This window comes from Sciurus carolinensis, unplaced genomic scaffold (assembly GCF_902686445.1).
Source record: "Sciurus carolinensis unplaced genomic scaffold, mSciCar1.2, whole genome shotgun sequence".
Lineage (NCBI taxonomy): Eukaryota > Metazoa > Chordata > Mammalia > Rodentia > Sciuridae > Sciurus > Sciurus carolinensis.
In genome coordinates this window covers 35031-57664 of record NW_025920512.1, presented here as the reverse complement: position 1 = coordinate 57664, position 22634 = coordinate 35031, and the positions used below count along the sequence as shown (strand labels likewise).

The 22634-nt window shown below is 38.1% G+C and overlaps 1 pseudogene; it reads left to right on the top strand.

Annotated features, from left to right (window-relative positions):
* Positions 1-3255: 3255 nt before the first annotated feature.
* Positions 3256-19641, top strand: LOC124975804 (solute carrier family 22 member 9-like; annotated as a pseudogene).
* Positions 19642-22634: the final 2993 nt, after the last annotated feature.

The following is a 22634-nucleotide window of genomic DNA, read 5'->3' as shown; positions in this document are numbered from 1 at the left end:
GCTGAGAAGAAAGTGAATCCGCTCTTTGATGGATGGAATATTCTATGTATGTCTATTAAGTCTAGGTTATTGATTGTGTTATTGAGTTCTATGGTTTCTTTGGTTGGATTTTGTTTGGAAGATTTATCTAGTGGTGACAGCAGTGCATTAAAGTCAACCAGAATTATTGTGTTGTGGTCTATGTGATTCCTAAAATTGAGACGGATTTGTTTGATGTACAGGGATGCACCATTGTTTGGGGCATAAATATTTACTATCATTATGTCTTCCTGATTTATGGATCCCTTAATCAGAATGAAATATCCTTCTTTATCCCTTTTGACTAACTTTGGTTTTAAGTCCACTTTATCTGATATAAGGATGGAAACCCCTGCTTTTTTTCTGATTCCATGTGCGTGGTAAGCTTTTTCCCATCCTTTCACCTTTAGTCTGTGAATGTATTTTTCTGTGAGATGAATCTCTTGCAGGCAGCATATTGTTGTGTCTTTCTTCTTAATCCATTCTGCCAGTCTGTGTCTTTTGATTGATGAGTTTAGGCCATTAATGTTCAGGGATATTATTGAGATATGATTTGTATTCCCAGTCATTTGGCTTATTTTTGGTTTCTAAGCTGGCTTGGTTTCTCTTTGAGTGGTTTTTCTTTAAGATAGTTCCTCCCTTTGCTGACCTACATTGTTGTTTTTCATTTTCTCTTCTTGGAATATTTTGTTGAGAACATTCTGTAATGCAGGCTTTCTATTTGTAAATTCTTTTAACTTTTGTTTATCATGGAAGGATTTTATTTCATCTTCAAATCTAAAGGTTAGTTTTGCTGGGTATAGGCTTCTTGGTGGGCAACCATGTTCTTTCAGAACTTGAAATATGTTGTTCCAGTCCCTTCTAGCTTTTAGTGTCTGGGTTGAGAAGTTGGCTGCTATCTCTATTGGTCTCCCCCTAAGTGTAATCTGATGCTTTTCTCTCGTGGCCTTCAAAATCCTATCTTTATTTCGAATGTTAGGCATTTTCATTATAATGTGCCTTGGTGTGGATCTGTTGTGATTTTGTGCATTTGGTGTTCTGTAAGCCTCTTGTATTTGATTTTCCATTTCATTCTTCAGGTTTGGGAAATTTTCTGATATTATTTCATTGAATAGGGTGTTCATTCCTTTGGTTTTTAATTCTGTGCCTTCCTCAATCCCAATAATTCTTAAATTTGGCCTTTTCATGATGTCCCTTAGTTCCTGGAGATTCTGTTCATGAATTCCTACCATCTTCTCTGTTTGGGCAACTTTATTTTCAAGGTTAAATATTTTGTCTTCATTGTCTGAGGTTCTGTCTTCCAAGTTGTCTAGTCTTTTGGTGATGCTTTCCATTGAGTTTTTTATTTGGTTTATTGTCTTCTTCATTCCAAGGAAATCCATTTGGTTTATTTTGAGAATCTTTATCTCTTTGTTTAAATGATCTTTTGCTCCCTGCAGGTGCTCTTTCAGCTCATTGGCACTATCATTCATTGCCTGCATTTGCTCTCTTATCTCATCCTTTGCTTCATGAATCATCTTAATCATGTATAATCTGAAGTCCTTTTCTGACATTTCTTCTATCATACTGTCATTGGATTCTATTAATATAGAACCTAGATTTGTTTGGATCATTTTCTTCCCTTGTTTCATCATGTTGTTCACATATCTTCCCCTCTAGCAGTGCAGATATGGGGTATTGCAGATTTCCCCCTATAGGCTTACAGTGGCCCTATAGATTTCCAAAACGCTTTCTTTAAGGGGAGATCAATATTGGTAGTGCCCAAATCAGATACCATGCAATCCTAGAACAAATAGCCCCTATGGGGACAATAACAAAATAGTCATAGAAACAAAATGAATTCAAATATCATCTTCAGTAATACAAAGTGGTTTGCGATAAGGTCTGCAGTTTCCAGTGGAGGACAAAGAGGATGCAGAGGGATGTAGAATGTCATTGTTAATGGGATAAGAAGAGAATAAACCAAAGTTCTAGAAAATAGAAAGGGTGAGGGTGTGATCAAAAGAAATCGGATGTTAGCATGCAAAAAAGGAAGAAAGAGACTGAGGGAACAGGTAAACAAAAAGAAAAGAGAGAGCAAGAAAAGTAAAGAAAAAAACTTAAATATTTTAAAAAGGAGAAAAAAGAAAATCTACTGTACAACAGTCATATACCAATGAAACCTCTCAGTGTTCAGTAGCCTGATGCATGAGAGGTACCTGACAATGAGCCTCAAGCCTCCAGCTGGCATCACAGGATGGGATCTGCCCCACCAAAGATCGGATGGGAGTCAAAATGGAAAATAACTGCTGTATAAATTGATGTTGACTACAGCAGATATTAATTGGCAGAAAAAGAATCAATGTTTGTGAACATAGAATAATGCAAATTAAACAGGGAGAATAGGAAAAAATGAAAGAAAAATAAATAAAGCCCATAAAACAGACACAGATCATTGTAGAAAAGACTGACAGTTGAATGCTTCCCATAAAGTTCAGGGTACAGGAATGTCAGCTCTCATGATTTCTATGTGAAACTGTGATCTATTTCTACCAGTCAGGCACTATCTACCTGTTACCACTCAGTAGCCCACTCATATTAATCCATCAAATGAATTAAACCACCAATGAAGTTAGAGCTCTCATAAAATAATTATAGCATCTCTGACTATTCCTGTGTTACATAACATAAGAATGGTTGTGGGGACATCGTGGGCCTAAACCACAATACTTCACTCTCATTAATTTTACTTGGGATGGTTTGCATGACCTCTGTCATCAAGATTTTGTATTCATCAAATCAAACATTTTTTCTCACCTTCTCTCATAGAAACTCAAACACTTCAATGAGTATTGCAAACAACATATTCTGTAAAAATTGGCAAGACACTTAGCAGAGATACTCTGATTTATTTATACAGTATTTAGAGATCAGTGTCCAAAGTTGACTGCAGTTCCTTGCCCACAACAAGAATTTTCACAAAGTAGATCATTAACAAATTTAATTGCAGAAAGCAGTTCACCAAATATCTCCCTCAGTGATTTAAAGGAAAGAGTAACCTACCTAACTTCATGATGACTAGGGGATACTAGCTGCATGGACTTGTCAAAGACATGAAGAGGGGACCATTAAGGAGAAAGTGAGGTCCGGATCAACAGCCTTTGCTGTGTCACAGGGAAAGACAATAGAACACTTTTTCTTTGAATTTATCTAGATACAACCACTTTGACTTCAGTCAGGAAGAGTCATTCAGCCACCATGGCTTTTCAGGACCTCCTAGATCAAGTTGGTGGTATGGGAGGTTCCAGATAATTCAGATGGCTTTTCTTCTTCTCTGCAATGCCATGGTATTCCCTCATGTTATATTGGAGAACTTCACTGCTGTCATCCTTGGTCATCGCTGCTGGGTCCACATACTCGACAATGACACAGTCTCTGACAATGCCACTGGGACCCTCAGCCAGGACACCCTCCTGAGGATCTCCATCCCACTAGACTCAAACCTGAGGCCAGAGAAGTGCCGGCGCTTCATCCACCCACAATGGCAGCTCCTTCATCAGAATGGGACCTTCTCAAACATGAGTGAACCAGACACGGAGTCCTGCATGGATGGCTGGGTATATGATCGAAGCTCCTTCATCTCCACCACCGTGACTGAGGTAATAGGCTTCATTTTCCTCTCATGAGTGCTTGACCTGGGTGTGTAGAAACAATGAAAATAATGAACATGCTTTGAGCTGCTGATCGCCATATGAGTGCTGATTTTTCCTTTTTTTTTTTCAGAACCTGTTGATTCTTTATGCAATATGGGACACATCCTTAGTGTAATGATAAATAAAAAATATGAACCAAGTGTCTTGGTGCTTTTATTCTTGTGAATATCACAGATAAAGCAAGTAAATCACGTGTCTTGTTAAAAATGTTAGGCTAAGTCCGTAATACCCTGCTTTGATTGCCAATTAGATATATATGGTGAGGTGATCAAAAACTGAGTAACCAGACTGGACTCCTAGAGCAATCCCATGAGAAGGTATGCACTGATGTTCAGGGTTCAGTACATTCTTCAAGGTCCTTGAATTGTGGCCAAATTTGAGAACTTCTCATCATGGGTTGAAAGTGATCATTAATGTAACCCACAGGTGGAAGGCAGTTTTCCTAGATAAATTTTTTTAACTGAGGTCTGGATGGTATAATTCAAGTATATTTGAAGAGTGAAACTGTAGAAGAGGACAGGGGCCTGATCTCTTGAAAACTGCAGGTGGTGTGAAGGTGTTTTTGTTATGCTGGTTTCCTTGTCTTCCAGTGGGACCTGGTGTGTGAATCTCAGTCACTGAATTCAGTGGCTAAATTCTTCTTCATGGCTGGAATATTGATGGGAGACATTATATGTGGCCATTTGGCAGACAGGTGAGTGTCTCTGGTTCCCAACTCTCTCTTCCCATGGGTACTCTTATTGACTGATGAATCATTTGTGCATATGAAAAAAACTAGTGTCCTAGAGGTACCTTTTCTCCAGGGATGTACAAACACAAATGCTAAATTTCCTTCAGTATGATGAGTGCTACTTTTAAATACTTGAGTCCTGAGTGCAGATGTGGAGGTGTTTTACTACAGGGTTTCTAAAGAAGATGTCACAGCATGGGATTTGAAAGATCACAGAGTTAACAATGGGAACACAGAGGAAGATGTGTCAGCACATTGGATCTAGCTTGTTTGAGAGTGCTGGTAGGGAGAAGAACATTGTCAGTGTTGCCCAGGAGCATCATGCTCAGTCCCTTGGGGACACTGCACCAAATGCTTCTGGTGGCCTGAGTGGCCAATGCAGGATGAGTGGAGTGTCCCATTCCTTCTGCAGAGTCCATACAAAGTCAGTTGTGGTGTGTAGGAACCATGCCAGTCACCTTCACTTTTGCTTTTGCCAAAACAGTTTTTGAGAGATGACTTTTTCAATCATGTAGTATAATGAAGCTAATGACAACTGGTTTCACAATTCGCGGTACAAGAATCTTGATCCTGCGCCTTTGAATATCTGTTTTGAAATGACAGCCATTACCCTTATTCTATTTTTGAAATGACAGACAACCATTGCCCTTATTCTTTATTGCCTATTACTTACTTTTCAAGGCTATGATGTAGTCTTTTGTAGCTTTAACTGCCATGTACTGCTATGTAGAATTTCTTTTTTTAAAGAATTAGAAAAAAATTATTGAATATGAAGAATATTCATGGTGTTTCAATAGTCACTTTTATGTATATTATTATATCTTTATCATATCTGAGATTATAGACATCTTATATTTTTAATCTCACATAGAAATTTGACTTAGGTCAGTTGCTATGCATGTACAATAAATAAAGTTGAAATCTTCAAAATATAATGTTCTCAACAGTGGCCCATTATTGCATGCAAGCAAGCACTTGTGTGACTAGAGCCATTTCTTATGTATTCCACACATCCTTTGTCTATATTTTTGCCTAATTTTTTTTATCCTTGCCTTTTGTCTACAACTATTGGTAAAACAAATCATCAATTTACTTGTATACTCACTTTATGAGCTGCCTTCATGATAAATTCACAAATGAAGAACCATTTCATAAAGAATAAATTCATGAATAAAGAATAATAGGACCTTCAAGTTTGAGGAGCTAATAAATAATACAAAATAAAAGTAAATTGCAAAAAGTCACTAGCATGCAAGATACTTCCAGCACACCAAGTAGTTCTCCCACATATGAGCTATAGGAGTCTCAAAAGGAGAAAAGAGAGAGAGTAATGAGCAGAGAGAGTATTTGAAAAAGTTTTGCAATATGCAAATATCAGTGGTTCTAAAAGTTTCATTTTAGATCCCCAAAATTTTTTATTACATGATTGTATCTTCTGCAAATAAGTATAATTTAACTTATTGATTTTGCAACTTTTGCCTTTGACTCTTTTCTCCACAGCAACTAGGATCTACAGAACAATACTCAATGACACTTGTGAGAGCTGACATGCTGGTTAAATTGATGATCTTTAGTGAATGTATCATGCATTTGCCTGCTGAATGTGACATTAACTGTATACAGGTCTAGTAGGTTCCCTTAAGTTTCAGGAAGTCTCCTTTTATCTCTAGTTGTTGAGTGCCTTTCTAATGAAAGACTTTGGATTTGATATCCAATCTTCTTTGGAGAATAGTGTGTCTTAATCCATTCTGTACGTCTAGCAAAATACCTGAGACTGGGTTATTTATATATTATTGAATTGTGTTTCTCACAGGTCTGGAGACTGGAAAATCCAAGGTCAATGCACCAGTTCATTGGGTCACTGGTAGGGTCTTCCTCTCTGCTGTTTTGATGGCTCCTTTTTGTTGTACCTTCTCATGGCCGAGAAGGCAAGAAGGTGTTCTCATATTGTGAAAGGGGCAATATCTCATTCAAATGGGAAAAAATTATCATAGGAATGATTTCTGATGAAGGTGAGGCATTAGAATTCCTAGAAAATCACTCAAATAAGTGTGTCACATATGGAAAGAACAGAAAATGGAAAAGGAGATAAAGAAAGGTAGTAAAACAAAATATGGTGAGGCTATCAATAATAAATAGGAATTATACAACAGGAAACAAACAGAAATCTGCAAGTGAAAACTACAATACATGGCAAAGAATCAATGTATGAATTTGAATAAAGAACAGTAGGAATTATCTGTCTGAGTTGCCAGAAAAAAATACTAAATTATAATTAACAGTAGACTGAAGAAAGTGAATGGAATGCAAGGTCTTTCAGAGCACCATTCCGTGCACCCACATATGCACTATGGGAGTCTCAGAAGGAGAACAAAGAGAAAAGAGGACTGAGAAATTATATGTCAAAAATCTCACAAAATACAAATCCAATTGTGTCAATAAAATCTAATTGGTGAACTCAAAGACCTTCACTATGACACATAATAAAAATTTTTATCTCAGAGTAAAAAAGAGAATCTCCAATGAAACAGTAAAGGAGTGATTTTTCACATACAATGGATCCTCAAAAGAATGTAAGATAATTTTCCTTCAAAAAACATGGAAGCATCCCAGCCTCCTCCTCTCACTAAGGGTCATTCTACTGTGTAATCTATGCATCTGCAATTCCATGTTTTACAAAAGAAGACAGATGGGCTTATGCATCTTAATTTACATTTATCTGTGCTGCCTCTTTCTCTCCTTTCATGGACTTACCATTAATTTGGGGGATACAAGCACATTACTCTTTGTATTGCTACCTCACATTTCTAATTTCTATATACTGCTTCATTCTGGGGATCCATAACAGTGTTTGTGAGCCTTCTATGGGGAATGAACAACCAGATTACCGCCGATTGCATCATTCCAAACATAAGGAAAATGTCAACTTTATATGACTTTTTCCTGTCAGAAAATACATGTTATATTTTTACATATCTGTTTGTTGCCCAAGGCCAACAAACCAAACTCAGCAGAGAGGGACTCTTGCCCAATCCATCAGCAACTTGGATGTACCACATCACAGATGTTTGTATTATGTCATGTTAGCCATAATTTGTGCAGTTCTTGAGTCCAAAGGGCTGATTCAAATACTTTATACACAACATTGACTCTTCATAATGCTATGTGTATGATTTAGTGCAAGAGATATTTATGATGTGTTTAATATCTCTAACACTGCAGCATGACTTATATAGCTTGAATTGGTGTCAAACTACTGGTAACAAATTTAAGAATTCTTGGTCACACACTACCTATTTAAAAAGAGGAAGATTTTCTTTTGAGAATATCTGCAACTGATCATTTGTGGATTTATTTATAGGTGTGAGGTGCTTTCTCTGTCCCAAGTTTTACCAGTTGTTATTGTTCCAAAATCCTATCTTTCCCTTTTCCATACGTTTGGGAAGAGGTTACTTATGATGTGGAGTCTATTGCAGCTGGCCGTCACAGAAACCTGTGCTGTTTTGGCTCCCACCTTCCTGGTTTACTGCTCACTACGCCTCCTGGCTGGCATGTCCACCTCAACTATCCTGACAAATACTGTTCTTCTCAGTAAGTTGGCACTGACTCTTGGACATTAACTAAACTTTGTCTTTGACCTTCATATTCTACCTTTGCATGAAGTAAACACTCAGTGATATTTTCTTTCAGTTGTAGAATGGACAACTCCAAAATACCAAGCTACAGTAACAACAGTGGCATTATTGTCTGCTAGTATTGGACAGATCATATTGGGAAGCCTGGCTTATGGTATTCGAAAATGGCATACTCTCCAGCTGGTTGTGTCTATACCCATTTTCTTCTTATTTATTTCCTCAAGGTATGAACCAAATTTCCTCTTTCCCTTATGGGTTCATGGAATGGGAATGTGGGTGACATCAGGATATAAACATTCATTTTGTCTTAGTTCTACACCTGAGCATGTGCTCTCAGAACAGTTTTCTATGTGTGATTGTGAAGCAGGGAAAGTAGGACTATCAGGTGAAATTGAGGAGACGGAATAATCTTTCTTTCTTTCGTTAGGAGCTAGGAGAGTTTACTGGAGGAATATATTCTTAGAGTATGTAGTGTGGACAGAACAAATGCTTCTACCCTGGTATCTGAGGGAGTCTGGGCTAATAAGCCATCTTGAGTTTTTGCCTTTGATGCACTTTTTGTTGGAGTGGCTTATGCTAAGCAGGATGACAGACAGATATTTGAGCCTTGCCAATAATCCTTATTGCATATGGGTCAAAATCTCATTCCTGAGTTTTACATTAGACAAATGAGACACAAGTAATATGTTTGGGATCTTAAATAGGAACTTCCCTTGATTTGGTTACTCTAGTCGAACCTGGGTCTCTGTGCATGTTTCATGGAATGGTTGGGAAATCTTTGAAAAATCAGATATTGCTGTTCATATTTCAGGGAAGTTGGCACTTTTCATAATGTAAGATGGTGTAATTAAAGAGACATCCTTAGGTTCACATGCTCTTTGCTAGAGGAGGAAGGTGGGGTCTCCTGAGTAAGGGTCCCCAATTGTTCCTGCCTAATTCCCCCATGACACACATTGCCCTGAAATTCCTAGAGGAGTGATAAGGGCAGAAGTTTAGTCTTTTGTATATTCTTCGTGTGGATTTGGATGTTGTCCCGCCTACCTTGGGTTCTTGACTCTTTTCTATACTTAGCCCTGAAAATGGATGCCCAAGTGGCCAAGAGTTTATTCAGTGGCAGGGATGGGCACAAATTTATGTGAAGCCATCATCTGGGGGAGGGTAGTGTATACATGGAAAGAAACAAAACAGAAAGGCAGGCTAAAACACAAGGGCTAACACACAGGGGAAATAAGCAGGAGGGAACCAGGTGTGGGAGGATCCATGAAATTATGGACTACCCCAGAGAGGCAAAATCAGCAAAAGCACTTGTGGTTAAGTTGACAACTTGGATCATCACTTTGGCTATTGCATGAGAGGGCTTGGCGTCAGTCTGGAGAATAAGGAAGAATGGGAAGGTTCCTGTTGGGCACAGTGTGAGTATGAGAAACTTCATCCTTGAGGGATGAAGCAAGAATGTGCACAGATAACAAGGGCAAGCCACAGCAATGTTACTACCCAAAATAAATGGTCTCTAAATCCCTGTGCATTCACACTGATCCAGCAATCTGGATCAGCATCTCTGGGTTGTTTGTGACACAGTGGTTTTAGATTCGCTCACAACTGTAGGATAGAGCGGCTTCTCTTATGGTTGGAGCCAATCCTGGTTTGAGTCTGGACATATGGACCCAAGAGTGCATCTGCCAAGTGTGGCCTTCAGTTGGTGAGGAGAACCAACCTGTTGGTGGTTTTGCACTGTTGTCTCGCCTCCATCTGTGGTAAGTCTTAGAGTGAATTACAGTATATCAGTTAGGGTTCTATGACCAGAAGCCAGATAGTAGCATAAAGGTTGTCTGCCAGCGCGAGAGCTGGAGAAACCAGGAAATGCTCAGCCCAAGAATCCGGAACCCCAGAACAAGAGGGCCCAGTCACTTAGCCCCAGGTCAGAACTGAAGGTCTGGAACTCCCTGGAGACTCACTGGTAAGAGTCCACTTTGGAGAGAGAAGGAGCTGGATTCTGATAGCCTTGGGCGATGGCAACAGCCATCAAAACACCCATTCAAGAATAATTGAGCTTGTATCTGCAGCTGCTATCTTGATCTTCCAAATTTTGGTTCATATTTCAAATAAGATAACTAGTAAAAACTTGTGAAAATTATATCTCAAGTGTTGCAAGATATATTATTGTACCAAAAGATATTCTGTTTATGTGAAATTTCTATTTAACCTAGTGTTATACTTACTATATTAGACAAAAAGTAAGATATATCATTATATTCATGTTACAGATAAAAAAATCACTTTTAAGACTTTGTTTTACAAATCAAATTAACTATGAGTACTCTGATTTAATTTTCAAAGACAAGTGACCACAAAGCAGTATAGGAATAAATTATATCCTGAATATTCAGGAATTTCCAGTTTGTTCTTGCTTGGAAACTTTAATTGGCAGTGTGCAAATAGAATTTTCTCAAAGCATTTTCCATTACAGCAGAGGCACTTGAAAATTAGCTTCCACCATGCCATATATTTGTGTGCATGGCTTTGCAAAGAAATTCCCTACAGAGATTTGGGGGCTTTCATTCTTGGAGGTGATAATGGATGAGAGAAAGAAGAAATTTCCCTCCATAACTACTTTTGTAGGTTTGAAGTGCCATTTTTCATTAGACCATTACTGTTAAAAATAGTAGTTGGGTTCATTCTGACAAAATCCTACATGCATTCGTCCAGAGCTCTTTAATGAAGGGACAGCACTGTTTCTCTAGTTGGAGTATGAATGTAGACTAGAAACCTTACATAGTTGATCCAGGGCTCTCCTTTCTTTTGTCTTTATGAAGACTTGAGACAGGCTTGGATGTTTATGCTCCCAAGAGGCTGGTTCAGAAAGGAGGCCTATTTGGTGAGAAATGACTCAGAGAGATGATTACAGATTAATACAGTGAGATGAGTTCAAGAAGACCAGACAGTGTACCCTCTGGTGAACTTATTCATGATGTCATTCACCCTGATAACAAATCTGCAACCTGGGTAATGCTACTGTTCCAACTACATAGACAAGAGTGTAGTGGTAAATGGAGCTGCTGCTGTATCCAGATTCCATCACAGTGGAAGGAGCAGGAGTGCTTCTAGTCTGCATGGACCTTCAGTAAGCAAAAATAATTTTGAGGTGCTTATTTTAGGAAAAGAACATGCTATGAATAAGTATTTCTCATGCCCTTTCAAGGAATTTGAAGATGGTCTGAAGAGCTCAGTGCTTCTCATGCCCCAGTGCTCTGAGCTCCATAGTCAATGTGTATCCAACCAAGAGGGGAGCTGATAGGGCTCATGTCTGCCTTCCCAGCTGTGCAGGTGCACTGCATGCAGGCATCATTTCCTGTATGCCCCACTGTGGTACCAGGCAACATGACAGCATGTTATTTTGCTTAGCTGAGCAAGTGGTGGGTACACGATGGAAGGAGAAAGAAGGCGATGTGGAAAATAACATGTGAGAGTTGATTACACTTCCATCATTTTGATCAGGTGGGTGTCAGAGTCAGCTTGGTGGCTAATTATCAACAACAAACCTGAGGAGGACTTACAGAAACTTAGAAAAGCTGCACAGGTGAATGGAATGCAGACTTCTGCAGACGTCCTAACCATGGAGGTGAGCAGGATGGGAGGTGCTTATGAGACAGGGAAGACATAGCCTGACATATTATTAATTAGTTTCCAAAGAGGTAATATGCTGTCACTGAAAAGCCTGGAGAGAGACATTTTATTCAGAGGAGACAAGCAGCCTGATTTGTTCTTCTGTTTGCTCCTCAAATTCAATGCATATATCTCACTTCCCAGGACTTTATTTTTATATTTGATGACTATATAAATTAACAGATAACACTGTATGTTTTAATCTTTAAAATGTGATGTTTTGAAGTACATATACAGGGTTTAACTCTAGCTAATTAATAGATGCATTACCTAACATATTTTCCCATAGAGAGCATATAGCATATACTTTACATTTTTAAAAGTCTACAATATATTGTCTTTGATCCTACAAGAGTTCTGAGAACTTTGACCAACATCTTCTCCCTTTCTTCCTCCCCACCATGAGCAACCCAGTCTCTGGACACCATCATTATAGTTTCTTCTTCTATAAAATCATGTTTCATAGGTGCACATATAAGTGTGATGATGTGGCATTCATCTTCCTGTTTCTGGATCATTTCACCTCAAATAAAGTCCTCCAGGGTCATCCTGTTGTCAGAAGCAAGCAACAGGGTTTCATACTTTCCCATGAATGAGTAGTATTTCACCACATGTAGTCAGATCCTCCTCTATATGCTCTGGAGTTCCAACAGCTTTTGATGGTCATTAGCATTTTCTATTTATAAACTACAAGCAGGGTAGCTTAATTTCTTTCATCTGATATATGTCTTTTCTTTCTCTCTCCTGATAACTCTGAATACTTCTAGTTCTATCAGGAATAGTAGTGGTGGAGTGGCATACCTGTCTTATTCTATACATTACCAAGGAAGTTGTGTGCTGCACTGACACCCATAAGTGCAGTGGTAGCTGTGGATTTATCACATATGACTTTTATTGTGTTGAGGAATGAACCTTGCATTCCTAATTGATTGAGAGTTTTTCTGATAACACAATGTTTCAAATCATGCACAGCTTTTCAATGTCAATTGTACATCAATGACATCATTTGAGAAATAAAAAGAGTTTTTGATGTCCTCTGTCTATGATCACATTCATAAACATCTTCCCAAATCTCAGGTGATTTGTTTTATTCCTCTACTGGCTTTTGAATGTAGCTCTCTGTTTCTAGATGTGTTCTGCCTTGGGTCTGTGCCTTTTGCCCTCCTTCCCATATCTTTCTTTCTTCCTTTATTAGCATGCTCCATGACTCCCTGTGACAATTCTTTGACATATTGGGGATAGAAACTTTAAAAGCTCCTGTCTTCAGAAAGATCACCCACACTGACCAGGTCAGTGGGTTTGATAAAACTAAAATTCCTGAGCAGCAAGCAAAGTGAATCCCAAGGTTGGAAACCTAACCTCGATGTAGGGATGGATGCTCTGAATGCATCTTGAATGTTGTAGTGTGTGAAATGTGTCTTTGAGGTTAGGGTAGAACTAGCCATGCTTAAATATTCAGGGATATGTTTCTTTGCAGTTGAGTCAAGTCCAAATGGCTTCAGAAGGGCAAGGTCAGTGGTGCCCTGGTGAAATATTTAACTCCAACATTTGATGATTTTGAAGAATTCTAGAATCCAGAATCGTGCAATCATTAATTTCTGTGGCTTGTTAAACTCCACCAGAGTCTATTTCCACTTAAAATTATGATCTCAACAGGCTCATAAATCATTTAAAAAGTTAATAAAGAGCTCTTAAAAACATGAATGAAGTAACTATAAGTCTCCTAGGTAGGCAAGACTGGAGAGCTGAGACTGTTTCAGGCTTTTTCCCAAAGCATGGCATGATGATTGGCATAGAATGGAAGTTATAGAGAAAGATGCGTGTGCAAAACATGAAGAACAAAGAAACACCCATTTGAATATATGGTAATTCCTCCCCAAGTAAGAGTGACCAGGAAGAACACACCAGGAGAGGTCCCAACGGTAGCTATCATCACCCACCTAAATATCTCTGGAAGCTCCACTCATTTCTCTTAGCGCATCAAAACAGAGTTTTTACTAGCAAATTAAGCCATCATACCCTAATGTTTCACTGTGATATTGGAAGGGCTTGAAGGCCACTCTTAGGCATGGTAGCCCTCATCTGACATGAAATTTAAGGACTTCTTGGAGGCAATTCTTTTCTAGTAATAACACAGTAAAAATGACCAGTGATCATGAGTGTATGTGTGGGATACAGAGAGCATCACCAGGAATGCCTCTCTAACACAAGCATAAAACCTGTATTCTGCTGCTGAATCTAGGGCTACGAGCTGTAAGGTCATTCCTGATGGCGTAGGATTCCCCAGGCAAGGGAGTAACTCCAATTTTCAGAATTCCCTTCATCATGGAAGCTTTCTAGTGACAGTTGTAGTATTGTTGCATTTGTAGAGGAGGCATGACAATGGAGTTAAAATTTCTGAATAACTGATAAATTAATAAGTAGAAGCATTCTGGTAGAAGTAGTTTGATATGCATGTTTATAACCTACTAAGTGGCTTAGAAATTTTTTGAAAGAAATGAACTATTGTGTTGTTTGTTTTCCTACTTCTCTTCAACCTGATTCTTTATTTCTTATTCTTCTTTCAATGACAAGGAAATTGAGCTATAGCAATATCAGTCACCTTGCCCAGGGTATACCACTATTAAGTGGAAAGGCCAATATAGCATTTCAGTAAAAACCAAGTCTGAGTTTAAATCAAGTTAAAGCAAGATCCCCCTGATTCCAAACTCAAGTTAATTCCAGGCTCCTCTTTCATGGAGACACAATATGCAAGGTATTCTACAAAGTAGGATGACTAAAAAAAATAAATAAATAAAAAGGATGACAAAAAAATAAAAGAAAAATGAAAAAAATAAATTGATAGAAAATGATTCTTCTTCCTGAGACAGAAAATTCATTTTCCTAACATTAGTAACTAGTAGAGAACTGACTGACTCTTCTATAGCCCTATGATATGAATGGGACTTGGATTGGAATCTCACTACCTCATCATCTGGTTCCCTTTCTCATATAAATCTCAAACATACACACTCTTTTCAATGATCTACATTCCTCTCCAGTTCCTGCTTAATATGTCTTCATTGCACAATTTCCCTGAATTTCTTGTTATAGGAGAGGTTCACATACCACACCATTTCTATGCCTGCCATTACTTCAATGTTTGTATTTTTCACTAAATATGATAGTTTTTGAACTTAAGCTCTGTGTGTGCTCAGTGCTTCCACAATACCCATCTGTTTCTGACAACTGAACAAGTTGTTTCTGTTATTTTCGAAGGCTGTAAGATCCACCATGAAGGAGGAGCTGAAGGCAGCACAGACAAAACCTTCTCTGTGTGACTTGTTCCACACACCCAACCTATGTAAACGGATCTGTCTCCTGTGCTTGATCAGGTAGACTTCACACCATGCACTAGAAAGTAGTGGAGAATGAGTGTATTTCTTATTTCATTGTGTACAATATGTGGAGAGCACAGCTTTGGAGACAAAAGGTGAGGAGAATATAAAGAGCATTGTTATGGCTGGGGTATGGGTTATGAACAGACTGACACAGAACCATTGCACAGTGAGGAGTTCTGTTCATCATATCACACTGCCAGGTTCACACTGGAGACTGGTGCTGCAAACTTCTGTCCTGTACAACTTTTGTCTCATATTTGCTTTATTGTTTGCTTTCCTTTTAAAGGTGGTAAAATTTGAAAGAGTGAGTTGCATAAATATATGCAAATCAAGGAGTGTTTACATATGTAAATATATATCCATCACTCACACCAAGAACAGAAAATATTCAAAAATCCTAAAGACCCATCTTGTTTTTCCACAATATGCCTCACATCTCCCCAGGCTAAATATCACTGATGGTCTCCAGCATCATAAATTTGTTTTAGTATAATTATAAAATAATTTCCTGCAAGCAAATATTCCAAATAAGAGATATGCCTGTACATTTTAACACCAACAAATAACTCATCCAGACTTATCTGCTGTTACCTTTAAGGGCTAACCCTCATGATGTGTCTTTCCTGTTTGTTTACTACAGATTTGCAACAATGGTGCCCACTTTTGGCCTTTTACTACACCTGCAGCACCTGGGAACCAATGTTTTCCTGGTTCAGATTCTCCTTGGTGCAGTCAACATCCCAACCAATTATGTTTCTATTAGGACACTGAATCACATGGGCCGTCGAATAAGCCTATCCTTTTTCGCATCCATGGTGGGAATCATTTTTATGACGATTATACTTGTACCTGAAGGTGAGGAAATAGCACATGGTAAAAAAGGAAATATCTTCCCCACTTTCCTGAGGATTTTTCAGGTTGTGGCTACAGGAATTCAAACAATTGGGTTCAAAGGATTCCCTGAAACCTGTTGGGATTTTAGGACATTTTGCCATTGAATTGGTAGGAAATCAGCCAAAGGTCAGTAAAGTTGACAGAGATATGTGATTGTCCTCATATTGTTCAACAAGTTCCTTGAAACTGATGCCTCTGAGGTTTGAGTTTCTTTTGATCAGCATACGTCATTTCCACATTGGACAAGGACACTTCCTTGCAAACATGTAGGTCTAGACTCATCATGAGTTAATACAACCACACTGTATATCCACTTCCTTTGCATATCTCTGTCTTATTACTTCACCTTCAGTGATTTATTCCTGTACACTATGTGTCCCCACATGAGTCTCATCTTAGGTCACCAGAAATGCAACCCGGGTTTTGGGAGTCATCTTGACTTAAGGAATTAAAATCCCCTGTGGTCTAGTAGAGAAGAGGTGTATAGTGGTGACCACATATCAATCATGCTTTGCTCAGCTCCTTGTGTTGTAATGTGCTTTACAAAATCCAACATTGGTGGACTGTACTCCTCTCTCTGTATCTCATTGGTTCCACAGACTTAACCCAGTAGCACTTTACAATTGAGCCGCATCCACTTCTTTCATTTTTAGACAAGGTATTGCTGATTTCTTAGGGCCTCTCAAACTTGCTGAGGTTATATTTGAACTCTTGGTCCTCCCACCAAGAGCACCTTCTGAGATGCTTGTATTACAGGTGTGCACCACCATGACTGACTACATGTTCCACTCCTCTTGAATGTGAAAAATAATGTCAGTTTCCTACCCTGCAACAAAGTCCACTCCAAGATTTAATGCTCTAATGAGATTTTTTAATTGAGTATAAAACTGACTTTTTGAAAGTTTCCTTCAATGTTTTCCAAAGTCTGATATATTTTCCACACCAGAAGTACTTATTCTTGAGTCTTGAAACTTTGCTCTAGATCAGGCTATTGTATAGGTTGTCCATTAATGTGGGATTCCTGTTCTTTTATGGCTGTCTTCTATAATCTTCACTCCATGTCAATACTGTTCATGGACCATGGTTGGGAACTCCTTGAGTGCCTGGGTGAGCGGGGAATTACCCCTCAGTAATTCCCACATGACAGTCTTACCTTCCACACAAAGGCTAGAGGAGACACTGGACAGATTAAGAAAGTGAGTTTCTCCTACATTCAGCATCTTCTCTGCTTTCTTAACCAATCTTGAAGGGGCAAGGTGCATGAATACAACTATTCAGAACCTTTTATTCACCATCAACCAAACTATGCAGGTAAGTCACATCTCTCAGTCTCAAATTTCACCTCAGTGCACTTTCTCCACAGTATATATTATACTGTGAAGATATCCAGTAAGGGTGTTTTCTGTTTGTAATTTGGGGGATGCAGATACCTTCAATTCAGATTTCCTGACTCTCCTGGGTCTTTCTCTTTCCAGAAATGCAGACCACACGTATGATTTTGACAGCCTTGGGAGGAGGATTTTCTTTTGCTTCTAATACCTGTTTGTATACCCATACAAATGAACTGCTCCCCACTGTCATCAGGTACAAAGTCTCATAGGTTTCCTGTCAGAGTTAAAACATTTTTTCCCAGCTCAATGACTTATCAAGAGAAGAAAACAAAAGTAATCAATTGATAGCAATATAGCCAGTGTTTACCCAACGTTAGCTTTTTGCTAGATACTTTTAGGTGTACTAATAAACCACTAAAGTAAATCTCATGAATTCTTTGGAGTCACCTAAATTGGACATGCTATTGTGCAACTCACAATATCCAATTGATGAATCCAACTCACGTGCCCATCAACAGATGAGTGGATAAGGAGAATATGGTGCATATACACACTGGAGTGTATGCAGACATAAGTAAAAGTGAAATAAGGTCATTTGCAGGTAAATGGATGGCACTGAAAGAAACAAGACTGATTGAAATAAGCCAGGGGCAGGAACTCAGTGGTTGAATGTTTTGTCATATGTGGAATCTAGAAAGCTAGAAAGAAGATGAATTTTCACTCAAGTAGAAGGGAGTCCTCTAGAGTAGAGAATGAGGATTGGAGTGGAGAAACTATATAATGAACTTGAACAAATTATGTTTATATACAAATATATCAGAACAAATCCCATTGTTTTGCACAATTGAACCAATACAAATAAAGTAAATGCAAAATAAAATAAAATGAGTAATGAAATGAAATAAAATAATAACATTATTATGATTAATAACATTTTTAAATGAGAAAACATGTCTTAAGAGTCTTTGAACTTGAGAAAATTTGGTAGCCAACCAAACAAAATTCAGAAGCAAGAGCAAGTCATCTCTCTTCATACGAATAAGACAACCCTTGTTTTCTTCCATAATTAATGCAAAAAGCTGACACAAACCCCGTGCTCAATCTCCCAAGATTAAGTATGTATATTGTGTTTCAAGGGCAACAGGTTTAGGAATCATTGGAGCTGGCGGTAGCTTGGGGGCAGCCCTGGCGCCCCTGTTGATGATCCTGGAGATGTATTCTGCACCCTTGCCCTGGATCATCTATGGAACCTCCAGCATCCTCACTGGCCTTGCTGTCTTTCTCCTTCCAGAAACCAGGAATCAGCCTCTGCCTGACTCCCTCCAACATATAGAGAATGAGTGAGTGAACCCTCTCATGGTCCCTTAGAGGAGTTATGTGCCATACATCTGAGAGCGGAAGGCATATTCCACTGGGGTCACTCAATCTCTGCCAAGCTTAGACCTACACTCTTTCCTGGTAGTCAGTGCTTTTAATTTAGTAAAACAATATCTTTTAACCAGATGTCCCCCTGAAGATCTCTAGATCATACAGACCATACCTACTCAGCCTGTACCAGTAGTTTCCATGGTAAATTGGACAAAATCAAGTCTCCCTTGCCTTCCTGATCACACTAGACACAGATACCTAAAGGTGTTTCACAAACATGCCCAAATGCTAATGCCAAATCTCATCCTCCAAGTTCTATTATCCTGCAACCCGCTAAGTGCTGATAAACGGGCACTGTCATTTCTTATAGGCTGAAGCTCTTTTCTGGTCACTGGAGAATCCAGGGGAGATCATGGTCAGGACTAGGGCCCCTTCCACAGGCAACAGTGGGAAGGAGTCATTTTGTGTTGCCTGTGAGGTTCAGACCATCTGGTTTTCACTAGGAATATAAGTGTTCACAAAAGAGCAGAATGCAATGGTAAATAAAGGAATTATATAATGATGAAGGATTGGGGAAGGTTTTTAAACTTTGGTATACTTCCCTGGTTTTTCCAAAGACAATTTTAGAGAATGTCAGGATACCCAAGGATGACAGTAGAAACTATCAAAGCTGCTTTCCAAATGCTCCCAAGAAGGTTTGTCTTTTATTTCACAAGATTTACTCAAATCCTTGGGCAGGTGTCATGTTTTTTACCAAGGTTGGTGGGGAAAGGATCAGCTTGCTCTAAAGAATGCAGGACATACCTTCTTTCTGCATGTCCTTTCATGTTTGTGTTTATTTCATTGTAGTTTTACCATATCTGTTCTAGGGGGAAAGTTTCCAGAAAACGGAAGCAGGGAGATACCTCCATCAAAGTGACACACTTCTAAGGAATTCCAGGGATTGATTACTGATCTGCTTGGGGTCCAGCCCTAGCAGCAGTCAGTGGACCAAGGTGGATGGGAGGCATCAGCGTGATGGAGAAACATCACACAGAGACACCAAGTGTTCTGAGGCTGAGTCTGAATCCTTGAATCTTTATTGTTCACAGAGTCTTTTTATATGTTTTCTCTTTGGTATCGATTACATGATTTTATGGATAATACAAAGAAAAATTAAGTAAAAAATCTTCAAGAGTATAATTAATGATCTTATTCTAGAAACATGTTTTCACTGTATGATAGCTTAAATAAAAAGAAAAACAGTTCCCAGCAAGGTAAAAGGCACCATGCTCCATTTAGTTTTAATTTCCCTGAAAGAATACGTCATTAAGTTTCTCTAGAAGGTACCCCTTTCAAGAATGCTAATGTGAGTTATTAACAGTGGAATGTTTTTTTATTACTAACAGAGAATAGAGGAATCAGGCTATAGTTAATATTTATTCTATTTCGTGTACTGAATGATGGGCTAAAACTGTACATATACATAGGAAGAATGTAAATTGTACCAATGATTAACATATTTATTTATTAAGTGGAAAAAATCCTTAAACTTAATCATAAACACTAAGAAAGCAATGAAGACCAAAAACCACATCAAATCTCAGAGGAATACACTCTCATATATAACATTTAGAGAATTTGTATACTAAAAGAAATCACAGACTCCTTACAAATTTCAGCAAAGCATAATTGGTTATTTATGATTTCATCTGAGTATTAGTATTAAATTTATTGTATGTTATTTTGTGGCACAACACCATGAAATCTCCACAGTATTCTCTATAATCTGAATATAAGGATATATTGATTTTTAGTATTAAAAGCAACTGCACATGGAGACATGCTACACCTATGGCCCCCAAGAGGGAAGATGATCTTTCAAAAGAATGATGTCAACTGTTGAATCCTCCATTCCAACAGAACAGTGTCAAGTGTCAGAGTGGTAGGAAATAAATGCAGCACTGATCAAAAGCAAGAAGAAGGAATAAAATTCAGGATCACTCTTGAACTGTCAAAAAATTATTTAAATAAATTAATGCAATAGAAGCCATGAATATCATTTATAATTGTGATACTAAATTATCCTATACAAGATTCTTTATGAATCACAAGAAGTTCAAAGAAACTACAAATCCAAATTACAAACTTTGTGATGAAAAAGGAAATATCACAACAGACACCATTGAGATAGAGAAGATAATGAGAAGATACTACAAAAATCTGTATTCCAACAAAATAGAATCTACAAAAGACATTGACAAATTTCTGGAGACACATGCTCCTCCCAAACTGAACCAGGAGGACATACACAATTTAAACAGATCAATATCAAGCAATGAAATAGAAGAAGCCATTAAAAACGTACCATCCAAGAAAAGCCCAGGACCAGAGGAATTCTCAGTCAATTTCTACAAGACCTTCAAAGAACTCATCCCAATAGTTCTCAAAGTATTCCAGGAAATAGAAAAAGAGGGAAACCTACTGAACTCATTCTATGAAGCTAATATCAACCTCATACCCAAACCAGGAAAAGACACATCAAGGAATGAAATGTGAGGTCAATATCCTTGATGAATATAGATGCAAAGATCCTTAACAAAATATTGGCAAAATGTATCCAAAAACATATTAAGAAAATCATGCACCACGATCAAGCGGGGTTCATCCCTGGAATGCAAGGATGGTTTAATGTCCGTAAATAAACCATCATGTCAATAGACTCCAGAATAAGAATCATATGGTTATTTCTATTGATGCAGAAAAAGCGTTTGACAAAATACAACACCCCTTCATGCTTAAAACACTAGAAAAAATAGGGATAGTAGGAACATACCTGAACATTGTAAAGGCTTCTTATGCTAAGCCCATGGCCAACATCATCTTAAAGGAGAAAAACTGAACGCATTTCTTTAAAAACTGGAATAAGACAGGGATGTCCTCTTTCACCACTTCTATTCAACACTGTCCTTGAAACTCTAGTCAGAGCAATAAGACAGACAAAAGAAATTAAAGGATATGAATAGGAAAGAAGGAACTTAAGCGGTTACTATTTGCTGATGACATGATTCTAGTGTTAGAGGTCCAAAAAACTCCTCCAGAAAACATCTAGACCTCATCAATGAATTCAGCAAAATAGCAGGCCATAAAATCAACATGCATAAATCTAAAGCATTTTTATATGCAAGCAATGAAACATCTGAAAGTGAAATGAGGAAAATGACTCAAATTGCAATAGCCTCTAAAACAAATAAAATACTTGGCAATGGATCTAACTAAAGATGTAAAAGATCTCTACAATGAAAACTAAAAAACATTGAAGAAAGAAATTGAAGAAGACCTTAGAAGATGGAAAGATCTCCCATGTTCTTGGATAGGCAGAATTAATATTGTCAAAATGGCCATACTACCAAAAGTGCTATACAGATTCAATGCAATTCCAGTTAAAATCCCAAATGATGTACGTTACAGAAATAGAACAAGCAATCATGAAATTCAACTGGAAGAATAAGAAACCCAGAAGAGCTAAAGCCATTCTTAGCAGGTAGAATGAAACAGAGGGTATCCCAGTACCAGAATTTCAATTATACTACAAAGCAATAGTAACAAAAATGGCATGATATTGGCACCAAAATAGACAGGTAGATCAATGGTACAGAATAGAGGACACGGACACAAACCCAAATAAATACAATTTTCTCATAGTAGACAAAGGAGCTAATAATAGGCAATGGAGAAAAGGTAGCCTCTTCAACCGATGGTGCTGGGAAAACTGGAAATCCATATGCAATGGAATGAAACTAAACACCTATCTCTCACCCTGCACAAAAGTCAACTCACAATGGATCAAGACCTGGAAATCAGACCAGAGACCCTGCATCCTATAGAAGAATAAGTATGTCCAAATCTTCAACTTGTTGGCTTAGGATCAGACTTCCTTAACA